This window comes from Coenobita brevimanus, chromosome 103 (assembly GCF_032717465.1).
Source record: "Coenobita brevimanus isolate Jiangsu-jjx chromosome 103, ASM3271746v2, whole genome shotgun sequence".
Lineage (NCBI taxonomy): Eukaryota > Metazoa > Arthropoda > Malacostraca > Decapoda > Coenobitidae > Coenobita > Coenobita brevimanus.
The window spans coordinates 37,999,535-38,026,852 of record NC_137056.1 but is presented as its reverse complement, the minus strand read 5'-3'; the positions used below and the strand labels follow the sequence as shown (position 1 = coordinate 38,026,852).

The 27,318-nt window shown below is 44.6% G+C and overlaps 1 protein-coding gene and 1 non-coding gene across 3 annotated transcripts in view; both read left to right on the top strand.

Moving 5' to 3' along the window:
- Positions 1-27,318, top strand: part of LOC145415710 (calcium-dependent secretion activator-like) — a 495,031-nt gene that overhangs the window by 234,161 nt on the left and 233,552 nt on the right. The window lies entirely within an intron of this gene.
- On the top strand, positions 16,006-16,124 carry LOC145415844 (5S ribosomal RNA). Its single transcript, XR_013900150.1, has one exon. It is a non-coding gene; the product is annotated as a 5S ribosomal RNA (ribosomal RNA).

Here is a 27,318-nt window from a genome sequence, read left to right as displayed (position 1 = left end):
TTAAATTGTATGATTTCACTAAAGGAGGCACTGACATTATGGATCAGAGAATAAGTTTTCATACAGTACACACTAAATCTAGAAGATGGACAGTGAATGCCCTTGGCTACATTGTCAACACTGCCAGAGTAAATTCACAGACAATTTATTCGTTATATAATAATCAGGACCCAAGATAAATTGCTTCAATCTCCTATGGCTGGCAGTTAGTGAAGGCATTGTGTAATCTGCAAATTGAAAGAAGAAAAGTTCAGGCTTGTGGTCTGACCAGGAATACAATAGCTAAGATGAATCTGATGCTCGGACAGGGAGATGTAGAGGAGGCCGTCCCAGAAGTAACACATGAGAATAGGTCAGGCAAGCAGCACAAGTGTCATTCATGCCTGGAGTCTCTTTATGGTCCAGGATACACTCAGAATCGCCCCAAAGCAAAATCGTCCACGAAACAATGTCAAGTATGTCACAAGCACACCTGTGATCAGAATTGAAATAAAGTATGTATGAAATGCTATAGTAACATGCCCAATCAGTGAAAATCTTGTTTTGGAAATTAAGAATGAATATGCATGTCTGTGAATATAGATTATGACTGAGTTTACGTTATATACGGATTATATTTTTGTTTAAAAATTTCCTTATATGATAGATGTAAATAGAGATACGGAAGGTGAGGATCTTGCAGCATAAGAATCCTCCGGCTTACTTATATTAGTTGTAAGTGTAGAGTAAAAAGGATGTTCGAGTGCGTAGGATCAAATACCGCCGGAAAATACATAGAAGCATAGGCATGGATAGCCCCAAGTTAACGGGCTGTGGGTCACTGAGGGCCCTGTTAGTTAATTGGCACCCGGGATCTTTTTAACTTACCAGGGGTCGATGCAACAGGAGGTGGATCAGCTGAAATGAAGCATGGTCTCGCAGTGTAGAGAAGGAGCTGGGGCCTGATTGACTGCTGTCTCCCTTGAAAGCGCCAGGCAAGGCTCTGGACCTAACCCCTCATATCCACACTGTGCCTGTGCATTACCCAGGGAACAGCTTGTTCTCCGGTTACAAGAGATATAGGGTTTAACCAGGAAGCTACAGGCTGCTCTAAGCGATTCAGTAATCCAAAGACTGGCACGTTTCCTGGTTAACAGTCTACTCGTAAGAATTTAATGGTGATCCCGCATGTACAGAGCTTTGGCTGGCAGCTGCATTTTCTCGTGGTGACTACTAACAGAGGATCAAGGGACTGACTTCTGGAGAGACTGACTGGCTGACCGACAAAGGTCTCAGTGATAGGCTAGTGATTGACCAGTGGGAAATTACTAATAAACTGACATCAGAAGGACAGTCTACTGACTAATTTGTCGGTATTTTGGGATTGACTGCTCCACTGAATAACCATTGATTTATACTGTATACTGATGATGTTTTGGGTATAACTATTCATAATTGAATATTTGTTATTGCATTGCTCTGAATACTCCTTGGGGCGTAGCATGAGCAGATAGAGCTACCGTGCCCTTTGAATAATTGGTTATAACTAAATATTTCTCTGTGCCCTTCAATTTTAATTTGCAGTACTCAGATTTAGAAATACCTATATAATATATTGGTGACAACAGATTCAGCCTTCTCAAGGACCTCCTTCAGCTGTAAGGAGTGAGAAGCAGGTAGACCTTTATTAGACAACAGAGGGGCAGGCAGAATAGGAGGTAGGTAAGGCACAAGGCTGTTGATGTGGAATTTTGCATTTATTATGCAATATGTATGCCTTTTCAAGCATTTATCTCCCGTACATCTACCGCCTTCTGCCTTATCTACCTCCTGTACTCCCCGGCCCTTTCTCACTCGCCATCCATTTGTATGATAAAGGTCTACCTGTTTCTCACTCCTTAGTTATACGTGAAGTGGGTCCATGAGAAGGTCGAGTCTGTTTTGTTCTCACGAATAGATTATATTTCACACACCAACACAATCCTCACAAACCACCACAGACCTCACACACGAGCACAGTCCTCACACACCACTACAGTCCTCACACACCACCACAGTCTTCACTCACCAACCCAGTCCTCACACACCAACGCAATCGTCACACACCAACACAGTCCTAACACACCACCAGTCCTCACACCACCACTGTCCTCACTCATCAACACAATCCTCACACATCACCACAATCCTCACACACCAACACAGTCCTCACGCACCAACTCAGTCCTCACCCCACACGTGTAAAATTAATACGAATAATCTTTTACTTCTATAAATTCATTATTATATAGTGGTAATGACATTTGAAAAATAAATAACTACTTTCTAAAGGGAGGAGGTTGGGGAAAGTGGTTGGTGGGATACATGGCGAGTTGGGTCCTCGTCCCGTATCCAGGTTACACACTTTTTGAGTGTGGCTGAAACTCGCGTAGCTAAATATTATATTCAGTCATTAGAAAGAAATATATGGTAGTATTCTCATCATCATCATTATGAACTTTCCATTTTTAGTCCACAGCAGGACTGGACTCTTCACTTAGGGAGGTTTTAGTCAGGAAGCCCTAACCCACGGCCCTGCACAGTTGTTGACTTTATGCACGGGTTTTATTCGCCCCTGTGTAGAGCACAGGTGTCATGTGTGGGGAGGCTTCCCACACAGTTCTTCTCAACAGGATGGAGTCGGAGACTTTTCGTCTCATTAACTTTCCTCTTACTGGCTCCCTTCAACCTCTGTCTCTTCGCGGCACTGTTGCATCAGTCTCTTTTCTATCGCCACTTCAATGGTCACTGCTCCTCTGAACTGTCTGCTTGCATCCCTCCACCACCACACACACGAACAGCCGGGACACACACACGAACAGCCGGAGAGAGAGGACGTCCCAGGCATCGCTCCTGACCTTGAGTAGTTTCAGGAATTTTGTCTGTCCTGTCTCCTAGGGTCTTTCTTTAAATTTAAAATAATGAAAGTTGGTAGACTACCGAAAATGTAAAGATTTGTTGGCAATAGTATACATGAATGTTTGTGGCTTATTGGTAACAGCTGTTCAGGTACTTGATCGGTACGTTAAAGATGGCCGAAAATGTAAACAATGAGGGAATGGAATTTCAAGGATTTGATGCTAATACTAATGTCATGGACCTAGTGAAAACATTAATTATGAGGATTAGTGAACCTCAAAAAAAGTAGAGAATCTAGTGATAAAGGATGTGTCAGGAAATACGGAAACCACCATACAGAGTCTAATCCAGTCCAACGAAACAGCCAATGAAGAGATAAAGAATTTGAAGCGGGAAAATGTTGAACTGAGGAGGAAACTTGAAGAGAGTACCAATAAAACGGAGAAGGTGAGTAATGTACTAGAAGAACACAAGGCAAAGTGGGCACACGTAGAGGAAGAACAGAAAAGAAGTGGTCAGCTTAAGAGAGATCATCCAGGAAGAAAGGAAATGAACAAGAAAGAAATGGAAGAAAATGTAGTGAAAATACTGAAGAAAAAGAGAAAATAGTGAGAGAAACTGTAGAAAGGAACAGATGTGTGATAGTATTTGGAAACAGGGAAGAGGAAGAAAAGGTTAGGTTCGCAAGACTCGAGAGAGACACGAACATGGTGAGAGGAATATTAGGCAAGATTGACCCCGAAGGAAACAAGTGGGTAAAAGAAATTGAGGAAGTAAGGAGGATAGGGCCTTATAAGAAAGGGGAAACAAGACCAATGAGAGTCAAGTTTACATCAGAAAGTGTAATAAATGAGATACTTAAAGTGACCTGGAAATTAAGCAAAGAGGCGGGGATGGAAAATATTATAATAAGAAAAGATCTGAATGAAGAAGAAAGAGAAGCTTTAAAATCATTAAAGGAAGAAGTAAAGGGAAAAAAATGATAAGAGGACAGAGGAAGAACGTAATACTTTTTTGGAGAGTATTGGATATGAAAGTAAGGAAATGGTATTTAAGGAAATAGAAGTGAAGGAAATTAGGGGGATGGTTGTGAAAGATCAGAAGTTGAGGAAGTGGTACGGACAGAGAGTAGGAGAGAAGAGGGTATTAATAATGTCAAAAATAATTTGAAGGTGATATATACTAATGTTGATGGTTTCATATCGACAAGGATCGAAATTAATGATTTCTTGAGAGAACATGAACCTGATGTCATGTGCTTTGTAGAGACCAAATTAAGAGAAGATATTGATGTTCATTTGGGAGATGGTAAATACAAACTGTGGAGAAAAGACAGAAAAGAAAAAAGGGAGGAGGAGTGATGATAGCAGTGAAGAACAACATAAATGTAGATACTGTGGAAATGGGAGAAGGCAGGGCTGAAGTGATATATATGAAATTAGAAACTGGAGAGAATGTTAAGAGAGATATGGCGGTAGTGTATGTACACCCAAAGAAGATAGAATGGAAGGATGACGAATACCATGAGATGTTGTCAGATATGGCTAGCTACTTGCAAAAAATAATTGAGAAAAGCAATAATATAATTTTGGTGGGTGACTTTAATTGTAAAGAGGTGAACTGGGAGGAATGGTACTCGGGAGGCGGTGAGGATTCGTGGGGTACTATTTTATTAAATATAATAATGAATAATGTGATGACGCAGTGGGTCAAAGAAGAGACACGGTTTCGAGGTGAGGACACACCAGCAAGGTTAGATTTACTATTCACCAAAGAACCTGATGTAATAGAATCATTGGAATATCTCTGTCCTTTGGGAAAAAGTGATCACGTGGTCATTGAGTTCCAGATGTTAATAGGAAACGTCGAGCCAAGAGACGAGCTTCATAGACAGGGAAGATACAACTTTGGCAAAGCAAATTTTACAGGATTGAGAAACTTTTTTGAAAATGCGGACTGGAGAAAATTCAGAGAAACAAGAGAGATACAGAGGAAGTGGGATATCTTTCTAGACCTCTATAATTTGGGAGTGGAAAAATTTGTACCAAGAGTAAGAGGGAAAGAAAACAGGAAAAAGGAGTGGTTTAATAGAAGGTGTATGATAGCCAAAAAAAGAGAGAGATAAGGCGTGGAACAATTGGAGAAAGAGAGGTAACGACAGAACAAAGGGAAGAATATAAAAGAACAAGAAACGAATACACAAGAATACGTAGGGAAGAAGAAAGGAATTTTGAAAAAGGTATAATTGACAAATGCAAGGATGAACCCAAACTGTTTTATAGATTTGTTAATGGCAAACTGAAACAAAAGGAAGGAATCACCAAGCTGAAAGTAGATGGAGAGGTCTTTAATGATGCGGCAATGCAAGCAGAAATAATGAACAAACGTTTCCAGTCAGTTTTCACTAAAGAAAAGGAGCTTGTGGAAGGGGAGGGAGTGATTAGAAATGTTCCGGTGATGAAAGATATAAAAGTGGAGGTGCAGGAAGTGTATAAATTACTGGAAACTCAAGATGTAAGGAAAGCCCCAGGACCTGATGGAATTTCTAATTGGGTACTGAAGGAATGCAGAGAACAACTGGCGGATAAAATTCACAGTTTAATTGTATGCTCACTGGAAGAGGGGAAAGTGCCAAAAGAATGGAAGAGGGCAAATGTGGTACCAATTTACAAGGGAGGAAACAGGGAAGAACCCCTGAATTATAGACCAGTGTCTCTAACCAGCATGGTCGCAAAATTGTGTGAGAGAATCTGAAAGACAGATGGATAAAATATCTGGAAGAGATGAATATTTTGGCTGAATGTCAGTTTGGATTCAGAAGTGGAAGGTCATGTGTTTCAAACTTGTTGAGCTTTTACTCAAGAGCGATTGATGTGGTACAGGAGAGAGATGGTTGGGTGGATTGTGTGTACTTAGACTTAGAGAAGGCCTTTGACAAGGTACCTCATAAAAGACTAATGTGGAAACTAGAATATATAGGAGGACTAAAGGGGAAACTTCTGGAATGGATGAGAGACTTTTTGAGAGACAGACAAATGAGGACAGTAATAAAGGAAAAGATGTCTGGATGGAGGGAAGTAACAAGTGGAGTCCCTCAAGGCTCAGTGTTGGCGCCAGTAATGTTCCTGATTTATGTAAATGATATGGTAGATGGAGTGAACAGTTATGCGAGTCTGTTTGCTGATGATGTAAAGATCTTGAGGAAGATAGAGGTTGAGGAGGATTGTAAAATACTGCAGGAGGATTTGGATAGGATACACAATTGGAGCCGGACGTGGAAATGAAATTTAATGTAAAGAAATGTAAAATATTGGAAATGGGTAAAAGTACCAGGAGACCATCACTGAATTATTTTTGGGTAATGAATTAATCACAAAAAGGAGAGAAGAGAAAGATTTGGGAGTGCTGGTCCAAGATAGTTTGTCACCAGAAAAGCACATTAACAAGATAGTTGGAGAGACTTATAAGCTCTTGACTAACATAAGAGTAGCATTTCATTATATGGATGAGGAATGATGAAAAAATTGATAGTGGCCATGATCCGCCCCAGGTTAGAATATGCAGCGGTAGTGTGGTCCCCACACAAAAAGAAAGATATAAACAAGATTGAGAGAATACAAAGAACAGCAACCAAGATGGTCCCCAGTCTGACAGACCTGTCATACAGAGAGGCTGGAAAAACTGGATTTGCCTTCGTTAGAGGAAAGGAGAAAGAGGGGAGACATGATTGCGGTGTTCAGGACCATGGTGGGAGTAGATAAAATTGACAAAGAAGATCTGTTTGTATGGGATAAGAGAGCAACAAGAGGACATGGAATGAAATTGAAAAAGTCAAGCTGCTTGAAGGATATCAAGAAATATAGCTTTCCTTACAGAAGTATAGACTTATGGAATAGCCTGGACAAAGAGATCGTCCAGTCTAAAAACATAAACGAGTTTAAAGTTAAATTCGACTTATTGAGAAACAGCGACGGAAACCCACGAGCATAGTACATTCCGTGTATATCACAATTAGGTATATTCTTAAATATTTGGAATGACTTAGACAAAGAGGTGGTGCATGAGAAAAACATTCATGTGTGTAAAGGTAGACTTGATAAATGTGGATATGGAGACAGGACAACACGAGCATTGCTCAATTCCTGTATACTACAAATAGGTAAATACAAATAGGTAAATACAGCAGGCACGCAGCACCCGTCTTAGCAACAAACTCAGCCCTTTTCTGTCCAACTCTTTAATGGAAGAGTTAACAGTTGCTCCAGTCATTCATGTATGCAACAGGTCAACTCTGGAATTGTCTCCATCTCTGTTTTTTTTTTTACTGCCTACGGTCTCCAGTCTTTCATACACAGTGTGTCCAGGCATCTCGAAAGGAACTGATCTTGAATTTGGCTCTGCTGTCGTTTTTTTCTTGGAGGGAGCAATTTGCAGGTCCTGCCCTTTGGTGCCTTCTTTCTTGCATAAAAAAAAATACTCGCATGTATAACCAGGTATTATTTACATGCTTACATTATTAGATTTCCTTGACTAATAGCTACCTCTCCATCAACTAGTCTACCTAGTAGTAAATCCACTGAAAGTGGGTTTAGGAGTTATGAAGGTGAGGAAGAAAGAGAGAGTATTAGCGGTGGCGAGTGAGAGAGAGATGGTGGTGAGAAAAAACGGTGGTAGTGAGACGGAGAGTATGGTAGAAGGGAATATAGTGGTGAGTGTGAGGGTGATGGAGGGAGGGAAGGTGGTGGTGAGGAAGATGGGAGGTGGTGAGTGTGAGGGAGGAAGGGTGGTGATGATGATGAGGAAGATGTGTAAGCTATCAACTTCCATGTTATGGACGGTGTGTGTGTGAGAGACAACAGTAAACGGTTTATTGATACTGCAGCCCTCAGACTGAAAATATAGCCTACAGCTTTGATATATGGCAAACATGATAAGCGTTGGTGAATGGTAAAATATTTTATCATTTGATATTTACATTAATTTTAAATTTGATAATAGTTAAACGTGTGTATGTGTGTGTGTGTGTTTCAGTGCGCGCGGGTGCGGTACGATATGTTTGGCGGCGCTTGCCTTGCAACGGCGCCGACGTGTCCGAATGCGTTCCTTTCACTTCGTCAAACCAATAATATTACTCAAGATTCTTTTCTCGATACTAGGGTCGTAAGTGTGGGAAATCGCCAAGGGTTGCACCGAATAGGGTTAAGACCCGAATCACACCAATAAGGGACATAAAAGACTGAAATAAATGCAAAAGAAGCATAAAATGAGGTTTTTGAGGAAGGTTCATACAATATTCAACATTCTGGGTACTTACAAGTCCCTGGCTCCTGGACTGGTAGTTATGGACCCTAACCTAGCCTAACTCAGAAAAACACCTCCCTACTGCACATGCATAGCACCTAAGACACTACATATTCACACCAATAAGGGACATAAAAGAGTGAAATGAGGTGTTTGAGATAAGTATAGTATGGAAAATACAGTAGAGTACAGTATGAAACATTCTGCCTACTTACAACAAGTCCATGGCCATCTCGATGAATAACTGCCTCCTCTCAGACTCTGACAGTAAGAAGAATTTCCTGAAGCACTTGCAGTACACTGTTCATGAAGTCTTGCACTGAACTTAGTCATTCGCACTCAGAAGTCCATTCTCTTCACAGTGCGCACTCTTGTCTAACTTATGTTTCATTGTAACTTAATAAGTGTTGCATTCTGCACTTTAAGTCTTTCCACTCATATAACCATTTTCTAAACCAACAACACACAAGTTAATTTACGTTAAATTTAGTCTAAAAATTGTTTGTCTTTTCACTCACAACTGTAAATCCTTAACACAATGCACTGTTTTTTTCATTGCACAACACCGTAAATTCCCGTGTGGTCTAGTGGAGAAGTTCTTGGCGTCTAATCACTGTCAGAGTCTAAGAGTAGCACAGGGAGGTGACCTAGGGGTGCGTTGCTCGGTCGTGGTGATGGCATACCCACTGCAGACGACTCTGAAGACAGATGCAAACTCATGTTGAGCGGTGACTCCACCGTGGCTGATGTGCTGGGCTGTTGCTCGGGGCATGAGGGCCTGTCTTGGGGAGGCAACGGAGTGGAGCCAGGGCTGGGCACAGCGGGGGTCACGGGCCTGAAAAAGCTGTCAATGGTTGATTGACACAAGGAACGACAATTCTGACGATTTATGATGCGCCACCTGAAAGCACACACTTCCTCCACATGTCCCAAGGGCCCCATCTCCCTGTCGCATTCCGAGTGTTCCAGGTAGTCCAGAACGAACTCTAGGAGTTCCCGGAGTGCGCTCAGCTTGGGGATGGCTGGAGTTGTGCCATGCTAAGAGGAGTCCACATCATTGTCGCCGTCCTCGTTGGAATCTTCAAGCTGGGTACTGACACCTGCAACTGAAGATGCGATCTTGATATCAGACAGGGTCTGATACCCAGGATCGCCTTTGTCGTCATCCAACCACTCACACACGTCGTCCACATCAACATCGTCGTCGTGCATACGTAGACGTGCATGGAAGTCATCCACGTCAAAACCTAGGAAATCGTACTCCACATCCGTTTCGAGAAGCAGACGAGACCAACCATTTTCTAGAGTCTTGACAGGGATTTCCTTCCATGCACTGGCCCAGTTGTAGATTGCAGACTTCTTGTTGTAGCGGCAAAGGTTTTCCAAAGTCCGCTGGCCTCGCATGTCCTGTCCTTCCCTGCGCTCGTCCTCGTCCTCGAGAACAACCATCACCTCGTCCAGGAACTTCCGGCAGTATAGGCGCTTCGTTGCCACGATCACTCCTTGGTCCATTGGTTGGATGACAGCAGTCGTTATTAGGTGGCAGAAACATGCACCTAATGCGGCCATTCTCAGCCACCAAGTCCTTGTCGCACAGGTGAGCAGGTGCACTGTTGAGGAGAAGGAGGGGCTTTACCTGGTCGGTGGGATTCCCAGTTTCTCCGTCTGGTAATGTATGACCTTGACGAAATGGCGGTGGAACCAGTCTTTAAAGATCTGGGCTGTGAACCATGCCTTCAAAGAACGGTACCAGACGACAGGAAGGACATCCATCACCCCACGAAGACACCGAGGCTGCTTTGCACAGTCAACAATAACGGGCTTAAGCCAGTGCATGCCGTTAGCATTGGCACAACACAAAGCAGATATCCGTTCCTTGGAGAGCTTGCGGCCAGGTACACGCTTCTCCGTCTCCTCGGCTAGAGTGTTCGTTGGCAAAGAGCGATAGAATAGGCCAGTTTCGTCAGTGTTGTAGACTTGACCGAAAGTGAGGCCCTCCCTGTTGATCAAGCCCTTCACCTTGTGCCGAAACTCGTCAACTCCATCCTCGTTACCGTCCAAAGCTTCGCCACGAGCCTTACGGTTGGTAAGGCCATGCCGTAACTTAAATGCGAAGAGCCAACCCTCGGATGCCTTGAAGTCTAGGGCGTCGTGAAGCCTGGCGAACTTCTCAGCAGCAGCCTTCAGCTCCGAACCACGTACCATTACACTAGCAGCACGTTGCTGTCGATACCAATCAACGTGGAGCGGTCGACTTCAGCAAACTTGGGAGTAAACATCACCTTCCTCTCCACATTGCATTTGCTTCTCGACGAGAAGTCAGCCGTGTACTGCATGAGTTTGTTTTGGGATCTCTTAATATCAAACAAAGTAGATCGGGCCAGGTTAAACTCGCAGATGATGCGTCAAGAAGACCACCCCGCATCTACTTTCTCCAATATCTCCCGCTTCTTCTCCAGAGTCAACACCACTCTCTTCCTCTTCTCAGGCAGCGGGGCCATCATCACACACATGAAGGAGAGGCACGAGAGCAGCAGGAGTGCCTGCAGCAGGTAAGGCACCACCACAAAAGCGAGCACGTGGGCAGCCATGACGACGCACGTTCACTCGTGACGAGAGACAGGCGGAAAGTGGGGAGGATGCAGGGGCGCTCTAGCGGACGTTGGAGGAATGACGCGCCACAACAAAGCTGTCCCACGCCCCTTGTGCCAAGTTCAAATTACGGGCGGGAATTTTTTTTTTTTTTTTTTTTTTTCTTCGAATTTTTTGCGGTTTTCGGACCATTTTGGGAATATTGGATCCTGGGACGATTATGTCCGGTTAGTGGGGATGTTCGGATAGTGGGCGTTCGGATATTAGATGGATTACTTGTACTTTATTAAAATTCTTTTTGCAACCTTCGTCGTCATTTATTTATTTGTGGAGCTTTGTTGTTTATGCATTGTTTTCTTAGTGTCTAGCCTAATATTGGATATTCCCATGTGTGTATTGATGTCTAAATATGTGAAAGATCAAAGAACACTGCCACAGTTAGGAGGTTGGGTAGTTGTGGATTTTTGTTGTTTATGCATTATTTTCTTAGTGTCTAGCCTTATATTGGATATTCCCATGTAAGTTTTTATTTCTAAATAACTGAACAACCAAAGAATACTGCACAGTTATGCAACAGGTCAACTCTGGAACTGTCTCCCTCTGTCTGTATTTCCTGCTGCCTATGATCTCCAGTCTTTCAAATGCAGTGCATCCAGGCATCTCGAAATGATCGGTTCTTGAATTTGGCTCTCTATTGTATTTTGTTTTTCTCTTGGAGGGAACTGTTATTGCGGGCTCATGGCCTTTGGTTCCTTCTCCCTCACATTAAAAAAAAAAAAAGTTAGGAGGGATATTGTACATATAGGATTTTTGTTATTTATCCATTGTTTTCACAGTGTCAAGCATTATACAGTAAAACCTTCCTTAGTCAGCATTTCGTTAAGTCGGGATTACAGTATATTAAAATAGGCGCAGCTCCAAAATATTCATTCAAAAAATCATTTTCAAAAATTGACCACATAGCAAGGAAATAGTCAGCACAATTGATCCTAAGTCAGCAAAATGCCAACTAATAACAACCCAAACTCATCATCACATGAGGCATGATGCGTCAGGGTATCCCGTTCAAACTTGTAGAAGTGAAAATTAAGTTGGGACATTGGTTGTTGGCTGGGGCAATATACCAACTTAGGTGGTATATACATACTGAGCCTCCGTTCCACGAATCACGTGGATCTCAGTCTTTCCCCAGTCACCACCACCCATGACGGGTCTCTCCCATTTGCTTGTGACTGAAAAAGTGTTGCACACTTTTCAAGTGTACTGATCCTGTATCCTGCCATCATGTCACTCTGTATGGTACCAAGGGAGCATCTGAGAGGCTACCATGTATGCAAACATGGTAAGTGATCTTAGATGCTTTTATTGGGGGAGGGGGAAGAGGTGATTCTCATAAGTCAGCAGTTCACCTAAGTTGGCAGCCTCAGCCCCTGTTATGCCGACTTAAGGAAGTTTTACTGTATTGGATATTCCTATGCATGTTTTGATGCCACAGTTAGGAGGGGTACTGTACATATAGGTAGGGTATAGGTAGGGGGGGGTATTGTTCCGTATCTGGATTTTGTCTGTATCTGGATGTACCAATGGCTCTATTACGTCGGATAATCCAGGGATTACTGTATATATATATATATATATATATATATATGTATAAGTAATCCCTCCACTATCCGATGTAACAGAGCCAAAGGCATGTCCAGAAAGTGGTCCCGTCCGGATAGTGGGCCCCAGCCTCCTGGACTTGTACTTATGGACCCTAACTCAGAAAAACACCTATACAGCTCCCTCTGGACATGCATAGCACCTATTTAAGACCCAAATCACACCAATAAGGGACATAAAAGACTGAAATAAATGCAAAAGAACCATAAAATGAGGTTTTAGAGATGAGTTTATACAATATTAAACATTGTGAGTTTATACAATATTAAACATTGTGGGTACTTACAACAAGTCCTTGGCTCCTGGACTGGTAATATGGACCCTAACCTTGCCTAACTCAGAAAAACACCTCCCTACTGCACATGCATAGCACCTAAGACCCTATTCACACCAATAAGGGACATAAAAGAGTGAAATGAGGTGTTAGAGGTAAGTAGAGTATGGAAAATACAGTACAATATGAAATATTCTGGGTACTTACAGCAAGTCCCTGGCCATCTCGATGAATAACCCGCCTCTTCTCAACTCTGACAGTAAGAAGGAGTTCCTGAAGCACTTGCAGTACACTGTACATGAAGGCTTGCACTGAACTTAGTCATTTGCACTCAGAATTCCATTCTCTTAACGCTGTGCACTCTTGTCTTACTTGCGCTCCATTGTACCTTAATGAAATAAGTGTTGCACTCTGCACTTAAAGTCTTTCCACTCATAAATCCATTTTCTAAACATAACACACTCGTTTTTTTTGTTTTTTTTCCGTGTCTGACTCTGGGCAAAGGCTCAGGGCCTATTTCTTGGGGGCAGTGGCCTATCCCAAGGCCCAGTAGTCCTCCTACACCTCCACATGTCACCACTTCGGTGCTAACACCCACCGTCCATATTGAATACATGCTAGGGCTATCTCATACAGGACAGGTGTACTGGTATTAGCGGGGGTACTTTTACATGTCGGCGGGTCATCTGGTAGATCAGGAAAGTCTGTTTTTTAGGATATTCAAATCCTTAAACTGTTCCCTGCCCCAGCCGGGATCCTGGATCTATTAGGACTGCAAGCCGCCTCTCTACCGATTCAGCCACCGCCTCCCCCAAGTTAATTTACGTTACATTGAAAGTCTATTAAATCTTTGTCTTTTCACTCAGAATTCTAATTTCTTAACACTATGCACTGTTTTTTTTCATTGCACAACACTGTAAATTCCCGTGTGGTCTAGTGGAGAAGTTCTTGGCGTTTAATCACTGTCAGCGTCTGCGAGTAGCTGTTGCAGGTGACCTAGGGGTGCATCGCTGGGTCGTGGTGATGGAGTACCCACTGCAGATGACTCTGAAGAGAGGCGCAAACTCACGTCGAGTGGTGACTCCACCGTGCCTGATGTGCTGGGCTGTGGCTCGGAGCATGAGGGCCTGTCTTGGAGAGGTAATGGAGTGGAGCCAGGGCTGGGCACAGTGGGGGTCACAGGCCTGAAAAAGCTGTCAATGGTTGATTGACACAAGTAACGACGATTTTGACGATTAATGATGCACTGGCTGAAAGCGCGCACTTTCTCCACAAGTCCCAAGGACCCCATCTCTCTGTCGCAGTCCAGGTGCTCCAGGTAGTCCAGAACGAACTCTAGGTGTTCCCGGAGTGCGCTCAGCTTGGGGATGGCTGGAGTAGTGTCATGCTGAGAGGAGTCCACATCATCGTCACCGTCCTCGTCGGAATCTTCAAGCTGGGTACTGACACCTGCAACTCAAGATGCGATCTCGATATCAGACATGGTCGTCATCCAAGCACTCACGTCATCCAACCACTCACGCACTTCGTCCACATCAACATCGTCCCCATGCACACGTAGACGTTCATGGAAGTCATCCACGTCAAAACCTAGGAAATCGTGCTCCACATCCGTTCTGAGAAGCAGACGAGACCAACCATTTTCTAGAGTCTTGACAGGGACTTCCTTCCATGCACTGGCCCAGTTGTAGATGGCAGACTTGATGTTGTGGCGGCGAAGGTTTTCCAAAGTCCGCTGGCCTCGTGTGTCCTGTCCCTCCCTGCACTTGTCCTCGTCCTCGAGAACAACCATTACCTCGTCCAGGAACTTCCTTCGGTACAGCCTCTTCATTGCCACGATCACTCCTTGGTCCATTGGGTGGATGAGAGCAGTAGTATTAGGTGGCAGAAACATGCACCTAATGCGTCCATTCTCAGCCATCAAGTCCTTGTCGCACGGGTGAGCAGGTGCATTGTAGAGGAGAAGGAGGGCCTTTACCTGGTCGGTGGGATTCCCAGTTTCTCCGTCTGGTAATGGATGACCTCCTTGACGAAATGGCAGTGGAACCAGTCTTTGAAGATGTGGGCAGTGAACCATGCCTTGAAGGAATGGTACCAGACGACAGGAAGGACATTCACCACCCCACAAAGACACCGAGGCTGCTTTGCACAGCCAACAATAACGGGCTTAAGCCAGTGCATGCCGTTAGCATTGGCACAATACAAAGCAGATATCCGTTGCTTGAAGAGCTTGCAGCCAGTTACACGCTTCTCCGTCTCCTCAGCTAGAGTGTTCGTAGGCAAAGAGCAATAGAATAAACTAGTTTCATCAGCGATGTAGACTTGACCGAGAGTAAGGCCCTCCCTTCATCTACGCCATCCTCGTTGGCGTCCAAAGCTTCGCCATGAGACTTACGGTTGGTAAGGCCATGTCGTACCTTGAACACGAAGAGCCAACCCTTGGATGCCTTGAAGTCTCAGGCGTCGTGAAGCCTTGCGAACTTTTCAGCAGCAGCCTTCAGCTCCGTGCCATGCACCAGCACACCAGCAGCACGTTGCTGTCAATACCAAATCGACGTGGAGCGGTCGACTTCAGCATACTTGGGAGTAAACATCACCTTCCTCTCCACGTTGCGTTTGCTTTTCAGCGAGAAGTCAGCTGTGTACTGCATGAGTTTGTCTCAGGATCTCTTGATATCAAACAAAGTAGATCGGGACAGGTTGAATTCACGAAGGATGCGTGAGGAAGACCATCCCGCATCCACCTTGTCCAATATCTCCCTCTTCTTCTCCAGAGTCAAAACCACTCTCTTCCTCTTCTCAGGCGGCGGGGCCATCATCACACACACGAAGAAGAGGCACGAGAGCAGCAGGAGAGCCTGCAGCAGGTAAGGCACCACCACGAAAGCAAGCACGTGGGCAGCCATGATGACGAGCATGCACACACAACGAGAGACAGGCGGTAAGTGGGGAGGATGCAGGGGTGCTCTAGTGGACGGCGGCGGAATGACGCACCAAAACACAGCTGGCCTGCGTGCCAAGTTCAAATTACGAGTGGGAAAAAATCGGATTTTTACCAATTTTTTGCGGTATTTGGCCCATTTTGGGAATATTGGATCCTGGGACGAAAATGTCCAGTAAGTGGGGATGTCCGGAAATTGGGCGTCTGGATATTACGGGGATTGCTTGTATATATATATATATATATATATATACATATAAACATATACAGTATATATATACAGGCGTACACCAATTTAACGATCTAATTGGCTAGGTAAAACCCCATCGTTAGGCGGGATATCTCATATCGGGGTAATTTTAACGGCCATACCACGTTGAGTACACCGCTTCCCGTCCGATCAGTGAAGTTAAGCAACGTTGGGTCTGGTTAGTACTTGGATGGGTGACCGCCTGGGAACACCAGATGCTGTTGGCATCCCTACATGTCAAGCGGGGTTGGTGGAGGATTAGTGCCCCTCCCTGTAAAACAATTAACTCTAAGCCCTTGGCCACCCCGTCTGGGATACATGGCATCTGGCAATGAATGAATGAATGAAAAATTTCAATGTGGACCGTTTACAGGCCTTGGGTTTCCCCCCAAACCAAGTCCAAAACCCACCCAGATGAGCCCAAAAACCGGTTTAAAGGCAATCAAAATGGCCTAGCAGCTGTCAGGGGAAGCTAACCTAAGCCTAACACCTGTAAATAACTCACCTAAACCAACAAATATAATCTGAATATCGTCAAATATAAGTCAGGAAAAAATCAAGCTTAGTAAACTGTACCCCAAAATGACAATGTTCACCCCACCTGTGGCTAAAACACATTAATTTAAGTCTAAAAGCAGTTTATAAATCAACCTAAACACACAATTATAGTCTAAATTATCATCAAATTCAGTAAGAAAAATCAAAACTCATCTGTAAGCCAGGGTTTGGCCATCGTTAAGAGGGGTATGGTGCAATTTCTACCCCCATCGTTAACCCCTACACCGTGGGGATGTTTTTGCGCTCCGTGCGCGACCCGCGAGGATATTCGCGCTCTAACTGACTTTTAAAAAATATTTGCCAAAAATCAGTTATTAGTCCTAGAATATTATAATTTTATGCACATATGGCACATACCTTCAGCTTTCTCCTGGGATGTTTGCTGAGCCTTCGTCTTCTACCATAGGACTTGTGGAGACTTCTGAAGTTGGGTAATGAAGTCTCCACTTTACACTTCCTGATACCCCATAATATGGTTACCACTGCCTGATATTATAACTACAAACACTATTCTATGAATTTCAAGTAGTTTGGAATCCATATTCCAAAAAAAAAAACTGTGAAAGCAATGTAAATTACGAGCGCATACGAGCTTGCCTCCCGTGCTGGTTCTCCGATGGTATTCTGAGGCGGAGCTGTCATTGATTATTTATAAACACATTCACACTTTATATTCCTAGTACTTTATTACACTTATTTATATATTCAATATTTATCTATATGTTTTTTTCAGTAGGAGTAGTTTATTTTCACTCTAGGCATTCACTTTCTCGTTCTGTATACTAGCGTAGAGAGCGAGGCTGTCACTTTCACTTTCATTACTCCCAATATTCATACATGCTAGAGTGAAACTTTCACTTTTATTACTCCTAGTATATATACTCGTATTCTTATATTCCTACTTATTTACATTTCTGTTTACATTCTCTATTTTATTTACATTACAGGTCTCCCTTGTTTTACGCTGTATCGTTTTACGATATTTTGCCTTTACGATCCTTATTCTTTAGTACCAAGTGTTCATTTTACAATTGAGCTCCCTCGCATTTACGATTGGACATGTGGAAATCCCGTGCTCACAGGCAGATCAGCTGAGAGTTGCATGGCATACCTGTCCAAACCTCCACCTCCACCACCTCTCATTCTCCTGATTCATGCACCCCTGCCACTCAAACCTACACCACCCCTGCTTCCTCTCTCTCCACCTCCTGTGTTGACGAGTGATGGGCTTTGGCCCAGGATGTCTCCTGGCATCGGAGGAGACATTAAGGCATTACATCCTCCAGTCTCGGGGGGGACCGACTAAGGGTGGACGGAGCTACAGTACAGTAGGAGGGTACATAACAGTACATTACAGTACAGTACAGCTGTATTTCATGTTGTTTTTGCTATTTCATGTCTTTATGTTTGCAAATGTACATACATATGTGATTCAGATGCACTACAATACATAAAACATCATCATTATTATTGCATATTAGATCACTTGTATGGGTCTTGGGTTCCTTATACATGAGTCCAGGAACACATCTCTATTTTTCCCATTAAACCTTAATTTCACTTTACGATATTTCAGTTTACGATTGCCTTTCTAGGAACGCATACCAGTCGTAAAACAAGGGAGACCTGTATTTACATTTCTATTTTATTTACAGTATGTTATGCACTGTCACTTGCAGTAACTTATAAAACTATTTTCCACCGTTCAGTTAATTTACATTCATTGCTTTCACTTGCTGTTTACTCATTATTTACATTTCCACTGGCACTGTTTTAGAGTCACCAGAAAGATCGTAGGCACTGTCCATCATTATCAGTGATAAATCAGCTAGTTCATGTTCCACAGCTGAGTCACTTAGCCCTTTACCCCTACACATGATGTTTAGTAGGGGTAGAGGTCACAGGGCCCTTTGCATAGGGCTAATAAGCTGCGGAATTGGACAGGTGCGAATCCGACGTGGTTTCACCTTGAAAGACGACAGTAAACTGAATGCTGTGGCCTAGGGGCAGTGAAGGGTTGACAATGACAGCGTGGTGACAGCTGCTAATATATATGCTATGAAATGATTGGCAGGAAATCTAGATAATACATAATTAATTAGGTAGTTCCAGGTGAATGTAAATATCGCTTAGGCGTCTCCCTTCCTTTCTTATATATATTTTTATCATGAGAGGGGCTGGGTTTACAATGGAAGAGTTGAGAGGTAGGATGGGACTGGAGTGTACAGTCAACCCTTGGCTATCACGGGTTTTGCTATCGCGTTTCATGGCTATCACGGACAGGCGAAATGCAACACGATTACCTTTATTGCGACCTCAAATACTGCTATCGCGGACGATGGTCGGCCAGAAACATTCAAATCGCACGGGCTCCCCCCATGCGTATACTCGCGCCGTGATTGGCGCGACGTCACAGGCTACCCGAGCGCTGATTGGCCCAAGACATGGTTACAGCTACCCATCCTTCCTGCCAAGGTTCAGAGAGAGTCAGCGTTACCAGTCGACAGCAGCTATAGCCGTGAAGACCTATTGTTCAACCACAATGGCCACCAATACCCCATCCAACCCTCCTACCATTGGTGCACGTAACGCGACTAACCCAGGACGGCAAGTGAGGAAGAGGAAGAACCTGCCTTATGCTCAGGGTCCCTTCCAGACTCCTGATGAAGCTGATCAATTCCTAGACGAGATAGAACGTCGGAGGGGTGGCCAGTAATACTCCACCCCAGCCTCGGAACCCCTTCAACCCACCCAAGCCCCTCATCCTCTCCAAAAATGTTAAGTAAAATGGCTTATTACAGTTAATTCTGTTTTATTTATAACCTTTATGTACTGTACTGTTGTTAATTTGCAGCATTGGTTTGTAATCCCAGGTATTTTAGTGAAGGAGATGTGAAAATAGGGTAAGGCTGGGGTAAAGTTGGAGGTCGGGGAACCAATTAGAATTTTTCCCATTAGTTCTTAAGTATGGCTATCGCGATTTTGGCTATGGCGGGTCGCCTAGGGTACCAGTTACTCGTGATAGCCAAGGGTTGACTGTATTGGTGTTGTGATGAGGAGAGGTAGATTGAGGTGGTTTGGACATGTGGAGAGGATGGGGGATGATAATTGGGTGAGGAAGGTGAGAAGTGTTAATATTGAGGGTGGGGTTATGAGGGGTAGACCGAGAAAGACATGGGACGAAGTCATTAAGTGTGACCTTAGGGTTAAGGGACTGAACAGGGAGGCTGCAATGGATCGTGCAGCGTGGAGAGCCGCCATTAGGTGACCAAGGCCGACACATGCAAGCATGTTGGAGCCTTTAAAAACGAAAACGAGAACAGGTCATACGGCATATTTCAAGGGGAAATAAGCTGGGAAAATTAGTGAACGAGTGCATGTGAGGTGTTGCCAGGTGATAATTAGCCCATTCCAGATGTATGGCAGTATCAGTTACCTTTTCTCTTTCTTTTATATATTATTTTGTATAAGAATAGGGCAAAGGGCACATTTCAATGGATAAAATGAGTGGAAAAATCCATCCAGGATTTGTGTAGCGCAGCGCAGCTGGTCAGGCAGGAGGAGAGGGTAATGGAGGGGAGGTAAGGAGAGGGGCAGTCAAGGACAGGAGAAAAATGGCTAAATTGTCAACAGTGGATGGGAGTACAGGTGACATTAGCAGAACTGAGTATAGCTGGACACTGGTAGTACTAATAGATGATACAAGCCACTACTTGAAAGCCCAGGCAAATTCAAAATAACACAGAATCACAAAAGTGACGCCCCGCGGTATGATCCCTTGCTCCCGAGCATCACAAAAGTGACGCCCTGCAGTTAAGGGGTTAAGCCGAGGTATCGCATCTGGGGGTATCGTATATCAAGGTATTACTGTGTATATATTTATATATATACACACACACACACACACACACACACACACACACACACAGGAATACCCCAGTTTAATGATGCAATTGGTTAAGAAAAAAGCCACCGCTAAGCGGGGTCTCATATCTTGGGGTAGCTTTAACATGTAAAGTATAGGGATGTGTTTTTAAGCTTTGGGTTTTCCCCCCAGCCAAGTAATAAACCCACCCAGATGAGTCCAAAAACAAGTTTCTAGCTAACCTAAACCCCCAAATAGGTTTAGAACAAGCAAAACTAAGCCTAAAAGCAGTTTAGTACTCACCTAAACCCAAAAATAAATCTGAAAATCATCAAATATGAGTTTGGGAAAATCAAACTTAGTACTGTAAACTCTACTGTACCCCAGAATTTCAATGTTCACCCCACCTATGACTAAAACACATTAATCTAAGTCTGAAAACAGTATATAGATTAACCTAAACACAAAATTAAAGTCTCAAATATAATCAAAATCAGTAAAAAAAAAAAATCAAAACCCATCGTTAAACTGGGATTTTGCCATCACTGAGCGGGTTTGGGTGGTATTTCTACTCCCGTCGCTAATCTGGGGCATCACATGTAGAGGTATCGTATATCGGGGTCTGCTTGTATATACAGTACAGTAATCACTCTAATATCCGGACGCCCAATAACCGAACATCCCCACTACCTGGACATAATCGTCCTGAGATCCAATATTCCCAAAATGGTCAAAAAAAAAAAAAAAAAAAGATTTTTTCCCACCCGTAATTTGAACTTGCCGCGCGCGGCGTGTGAGAGCATCGTTGTGGTGCATCATTCCTCTGACGTCTGATAGAGCGCCGCTGCATCCTCCCCACTTTCCACCTGTCTCTCGCCGCGAGTGCACGCTCGTCGTTTTGGCTGCCCACGTGATCGCTTTTGTGGTGGTGCCTTACCTGCTGGAGGGCCTCCTGTTGCTCTCGGACCTCCTCTTAGTGTGTGTGATGATGGCCGCGCCACCTGAGAAAAGGAAGAGAGTGGTGTTGACTCTGGAAAAGAAGCGGCAGATATTGGAGAAAGTAGATGAGTTTAACCTGGCCCAGTCTACTTTGTTCGATATCAAGAGATCCCGAGACAAACTCATGCAGTACACGGCTGACTTCTCATCGAGAAGCAAACGCAACATGGAAAGGAAGGTTATGTTTACCCCCAAGTTTGCAGAAATCAACCGATCCACGTTGATTTGGTATCAACAACAACGTGCTGCTGGTGTGATGGTAAGTGGAACGGAGCTGAAGGCTGGTGCTGAGAAGTTCGCCAGGCTTCACGACGCCCTAGACTTCAAGGCATCCGAGGGTTGGCTCTTTGCATTCAAGTTGCGGCATGGCCTTACCAGCCGTAAAGCACATGACGAAGTATTGGACGCTAACGAGGATGGAGTTGACGAGTTTCGGCACAAGGTGAAGGGCTTGATCGACAGGGAGGGCCTAACTCTTGGTCAAGTCTACAACGCTGACGAAACTGGCCTATTCTATCGCTCGCTGCCAACGAACACTCTAGCCGAGGAGACGGAGAAGCGTGTACCTGGCCGCAAGCTTTCCAAGGAACGGATATCTGCTTTGTGTTGTGCCAATGCTAACGGCATGCACCAGCTTAAGCCCGTTGTTGTTGGCCGCACAAAGCAGCCTCGGTGCCTTCATGGGGTGATGGATGTCCTTCCTGTCGTCTGGTACCATTCTTTGAAGGCATGGTTCACAGCTGTGATCTTCAAAGACTGGTTTCACTGTCACTTCGTCAAGGAGGTCATCCATTACCAGACGAAGACACTGGGAATCCCGCGCGACCAGGTAAAGGCCCTCCTTCTCCTCGACAATGCACCTGCCCACCCGTGCGACAAGGACTTGGTGGCTGAAAATGGCCATATTAAGTGCATGTTTCTGCCACCTAATACGACTGCTCTCATCCAACCAATGGACCAAGGAGTGATCGTGGCAACAAAGCGCCTCTACCGTCGGAAGTTCCTGGATGAGGTGATGGTTGTTCTCGAGGACGAGGACGAGCGCAGGGAGGGACGGGACACACGAGGCAAGCGGACTTTGGAAAACCTTCGCCGCTACATCATCAAGTCTGCGCTGTACAACTGGGCTAGTGCGTGGAAGGAAGTCCCTGTGAAGACTCTGGAAAATGGTTGGTCTCGTCTGCTTCTCGGAACGGATGTGGAGTACAATTTTCTAAGATTTGACGTGGATGACTTCCATGTACAGCTACGTACACACGGCGACGATGTAGATGTGAACGATGTTCGTGAGTGGTTGGATGACGACGAGGGCGATCCTGGGTATCAGACGTTGTCAGATATTGAGATCGCGTCTTCGGTTGCAGGCGTCAGTACCAAACTTGAAGATTCCGACGATGAAGGCGACAATGATGCGGACTCCTCTCAGCAGGACACTACTCCAGCCATCCCCAAGCTGAGCGCACTCCGGGAACATCTAGAGTTCGTCCTAGACTACCTGGAACACCCGGACTGCGACAGGGAGATGGGGCCCTTGGGACTCGTGGAGAAAGTGCGTGCTTACAGGCAGCGCATTATCAATTGTCAGAATCGTCGGTCATTGCGTCAATCAACCATTGACAGTTTTTTCAGGCCCGTGACCCCCGCTGTGCCCAGCCCTGGCTCCACTCCGTTGCCTCCCCAAGACAGGCCCTCATGCTCCAAGCCACAGCCCAGCACATCAGCCACGGTGGAGTCACCGCTCGACGTGAGTTTGCGGCTGTCTTCAGAGTCGTCTGAATTGGGTACGCCATCACCACGACCCAGTGATGCACCCCTAGGTCGCCTGCCAGTGATACTCTCGGACTCTGACAGTGAATAAACAGCAAGAACTTCTCCACTAGACCACACGGGAATTTAGAGTGTTGTGCAGTGAAAAAAACAGTGTGTTGTGTTAAGGATTTAAAGCTGTGAGAGAAAAGACTCAGTAGAAAAAAAATTTAACGTAAATAGACTTGTTTGTTTTGGCTTTGGAAAATTATATGAATGGGAAAAGTTAAAGTGCAACACTTAGTAAGTTACAATGGAGCATTATTTAAATAAGAGTGCACACTGTGAAGAGAACGGACTTCTGTGTGTGATTGACTAAGTTCAGTGCAAGACTTCAGGAACAGTGTACCGCAAGTGCTTCAAGAAATCCTTCTTACTGTCAGAGTCTGTGAGGAGGCAGTTATTCATCGTGGTGGCCAGGGACTTGCTGTAAGTAGGCAGAATGTTTCATACTGTACTTTTTTCCATACTATACTTACCTCATTTCACTCTTTAATGTCCTTTATTGGTGTGAATAGGGTGTTAGTAGCTATGCATGTGCAGTAGGAATGTGTTTTTCTGAGTTAGGCTTGGTTAGGTCCATAAGTACCAGAATGTTTATTAATGTATGAACATACTTCTAAACCCTCATTTTATGTTTCTTTTGCATTTATTTCAGCCATTTACGTGCCTTATTAGTGTGATTTGGATCTTAAATAGGTGCTATGCATGTCCAGAGGGAGTTGTATAGGTGTTTCTCGAGTTAAGGTCCATAAGTACAAGTCCATAAGCTGGGGCCCAATATCCGGACAGAACCAATATCCGGACCTACCTATGGCTCTATTACGTCGGATATTGGAGTGATTACTGTATATGTGTGTGTGTAAATACATACGTACATACATACATACATACATATATATATATATATATATATCGTTTTCGTTTTCGTTTTTAAAGGCTCCAACATGCTTGCATGTGTCGGCCTTGGTCACCTAATGGCGGCTCTCCATGCTGCACGATCCATTGCAGCCTCCCTGTTCAGTCCCTTAACCCTAAGGTCACACTTAATGACCTCGTCCCATGTCTTTCTCGGTCTACCCCTCATAACCCCACCCCCAATATTAACACTTCTCACCTTCCTCACCCAACTATCATCCCCCATCCTCTCCACATGTCCAAACCACCTCAATCTACCTCTCCTCATCACAACACCAATACACTCCAGTCCCATCCTACCTCTCAACTCTTCCATTGTAAACCCAGCCCCTCCAGGCCTTGGACGCAGGGACGCACTGCACATCCACCTAATCATTGTCATTTCTGTATGTCTGAGCCGGCGAATGTCTTCCTCCTTCACTGCCCAGGTCTCACTGCCATACAGCATTACACTCCTAACACACGCTGCATACAAAGACCCCTTAGCACGTAGGGAGAGCCCCCTCAATGTCAGGAGAGGCAAGAGCTCCCTGAACTTCTTCCAACCACTTCTCACCCTAGCCACAGAGCTAGCTCCAGCCCCACCTCCAGCACACAACATGTCTCCTAAATAACAAAACTCTTCCACACACTCAAGAGATTCACCAGCAAGTTCAATTCTTTCACGTCTGACGATCTCCACCTGCTCACCCCGGCACGCCGTACACATAAAATCAGCATTATCTCGCAGTCTACCTCTGATACCACTACATCTCTTATGCACCCATTTATCACACACACCGCACAAGATGGAATTACTTCCCACGCCCTTGTGGCAAACTGCACATGGCCACTCTCCCTCGTCTTTGACAGTACCGCCACCAACCCTAGATATCATCACTTTTGTTTTATCTGCATTTACCCTTAAACCCTTTTGCCCCATACCATCTCTCCACTTCCTTAACCTTTCCTCCGCCTCCCTTTCATTCTGTGCAATCAACACCAAATCATCAGCGTACAACTCCCACGGGAGTCCATTTCTAAAGTCACGTGAAAGGGCTTCAAGTACCATGAAAAACAACATGGGACTCAAGACTGACCCCTGATGCACACCAACATTCACGGAAAACTCATCACTCAAATCTCCATTCACTCTCACCTGGGTGTGAGCACCCCCATACATGGCCATAACCACCCTAACCAGCCACTCCTCCAAGCCAAGCTTTCTCATTGCCCACTTCACCACCTCTCTAGGGACTCTGTCAAAGGCCTTTTCCAAATCAACAAAAACAAAATAAAGATCCCTTCTCCTACCAATATATTTTTCCTGAAGCTGTCGAACAATGAATATGGCATCAGTGGTCCCCCTACCTGGCATAAACCCAAACTGCATCTCATCAATATTCACTCTTTCTCTAATCATACCTTCTAAAACTCTCTCCATTACCTTCATTATCTGATCTAAAAGCTTTATACCTCTATAATTCCCTCTTTCCAGGGCATCACCCTTCCCTTTATACACATTTACAATTACACTCTTCAGCCAATCATCTGGGACAACACACTCATAAATAATCCTATTTATCAGGTCAGTGACTAAACTCACCCCTATATCACCTGAGGCCTTCAACATTTCGGCAGTCAACCCAGACACACCTGCTGCCTTCCCCACCCTCATCCTGCCTATTGCCTCACTCACAGTAGCAGTATCAATCAAAGGCCAAGGGCCAGACACTGGATCTGCTGGCTCCAAACCTTCCCTGTCCCAGTCAAACTCCTCATTCAACAACCGGTTATAATGCTCTCTCCATGCATCTTTAATATCCTCACTGTTCACCACTACCCTTCCTTCATCATTCTTCACACACTGCTCACCTATGATATCCCGATTATCCCTCTTCACCTGACCTGCCACCCTAAATATATTTTTCCTTTCCCCATGATTTAGGTTATCAAGTAATTGTCTCTGTGACTCAGACTTTGCCCTGTATACCTCTCTCCTAGCCCTACGCTTGGCAGCCAAATATTCCTCTTTGCTACCACCCTTCTTCCATTCCCGGAAAAGCCTTCTTTTCTCCTTAATTGCAGCTTCTACACCCTCATCCCACCACCAAGTTACTTTATGTCTTGGTGGTCCTCTTGTCCAGCCGCATATTACATCAGTAACTCTCAAGAAATTGTTCTTGAGGGCTCTGTACTGTTCATTAACGCCTCTGTCTACAGCTCCCTGTTCAGCCACCACTCTCCTCAGCTCGCTATAGAAGGCATCCCTTACTACTTGGTTTTTCAGCTTCCATATTTTCCTCCTAGGTACATAAGTCCTCTTTTTCATCATTTGTTCTTTAAGCACCATATCACAAATCAATAGTTTGTGCTGCTGCACACACTCCTCACTTCCTATAACTTTAACATCCCTCACTAACCTCCTATCAGCCCTCCTAACCAGAAAATAATCTATCTGACTGCTATTTCCCCCAGACTCATACGTAATTAACCTACTGTCTCTTTTCCTAAAATATGTGTTGCACACAATCATGTCCGTTGCCTCCCCAAACTCGAGTATCCTTTCCCCTTCTGCATTCCTTAGACCATATGCACATCCCCCATGCACTCCTTCATAACCTTGGGCTGCTTCACCTACATGACCATTTAAGTCCCCTCCCAAAATCACTATCTCATCATCCCGCATACCACCCACTACACGTATTAAATCATCCCAAAATCTATCTTTCTCTGATTCATCCAATCCTGCCTGTGGAGCATATGCCGATATAATCACAGCTATCTTTCTTCCCAACAGAATTTTCACAACCAATATCCTATCGCTTACTCTCAAAACATTCATAACATATTCCACCCATTTTTCCGCAACCATCACACCAACACCTCCATATCCGTCTGTCCTCCCCTGCCAAAACAACTTATAGCAACAGTCCTTCCCAACAATCTTTCTGGCTGATCCACCCCTGTACCGGACTTCCTGCAAACACGCCACGTCCACCCACCTCCTACTGAATGCCTCAACGACTTCCCCTGCTCTTCCCCTCAAACTTCCCACATTCCATGAACCCACCCTCATCCCCATGGGTGATTTACTGTCCTCAGGCTTGCTTTGAAACCTTTTTTGTTTTGTCATCTTCAGTATTAATAAATGGGGACAGACACAGCACAGGTCCCACTCACCGCACAATCCCAGGTCCAGGCAATGGATCTGGGACCCCTAGCCCACCAGCTTACCAGTGGCTGTGGTAGTGGCCTCGGGGCACCCTGCCAGGACAGCTGCAGGGACACCCTCC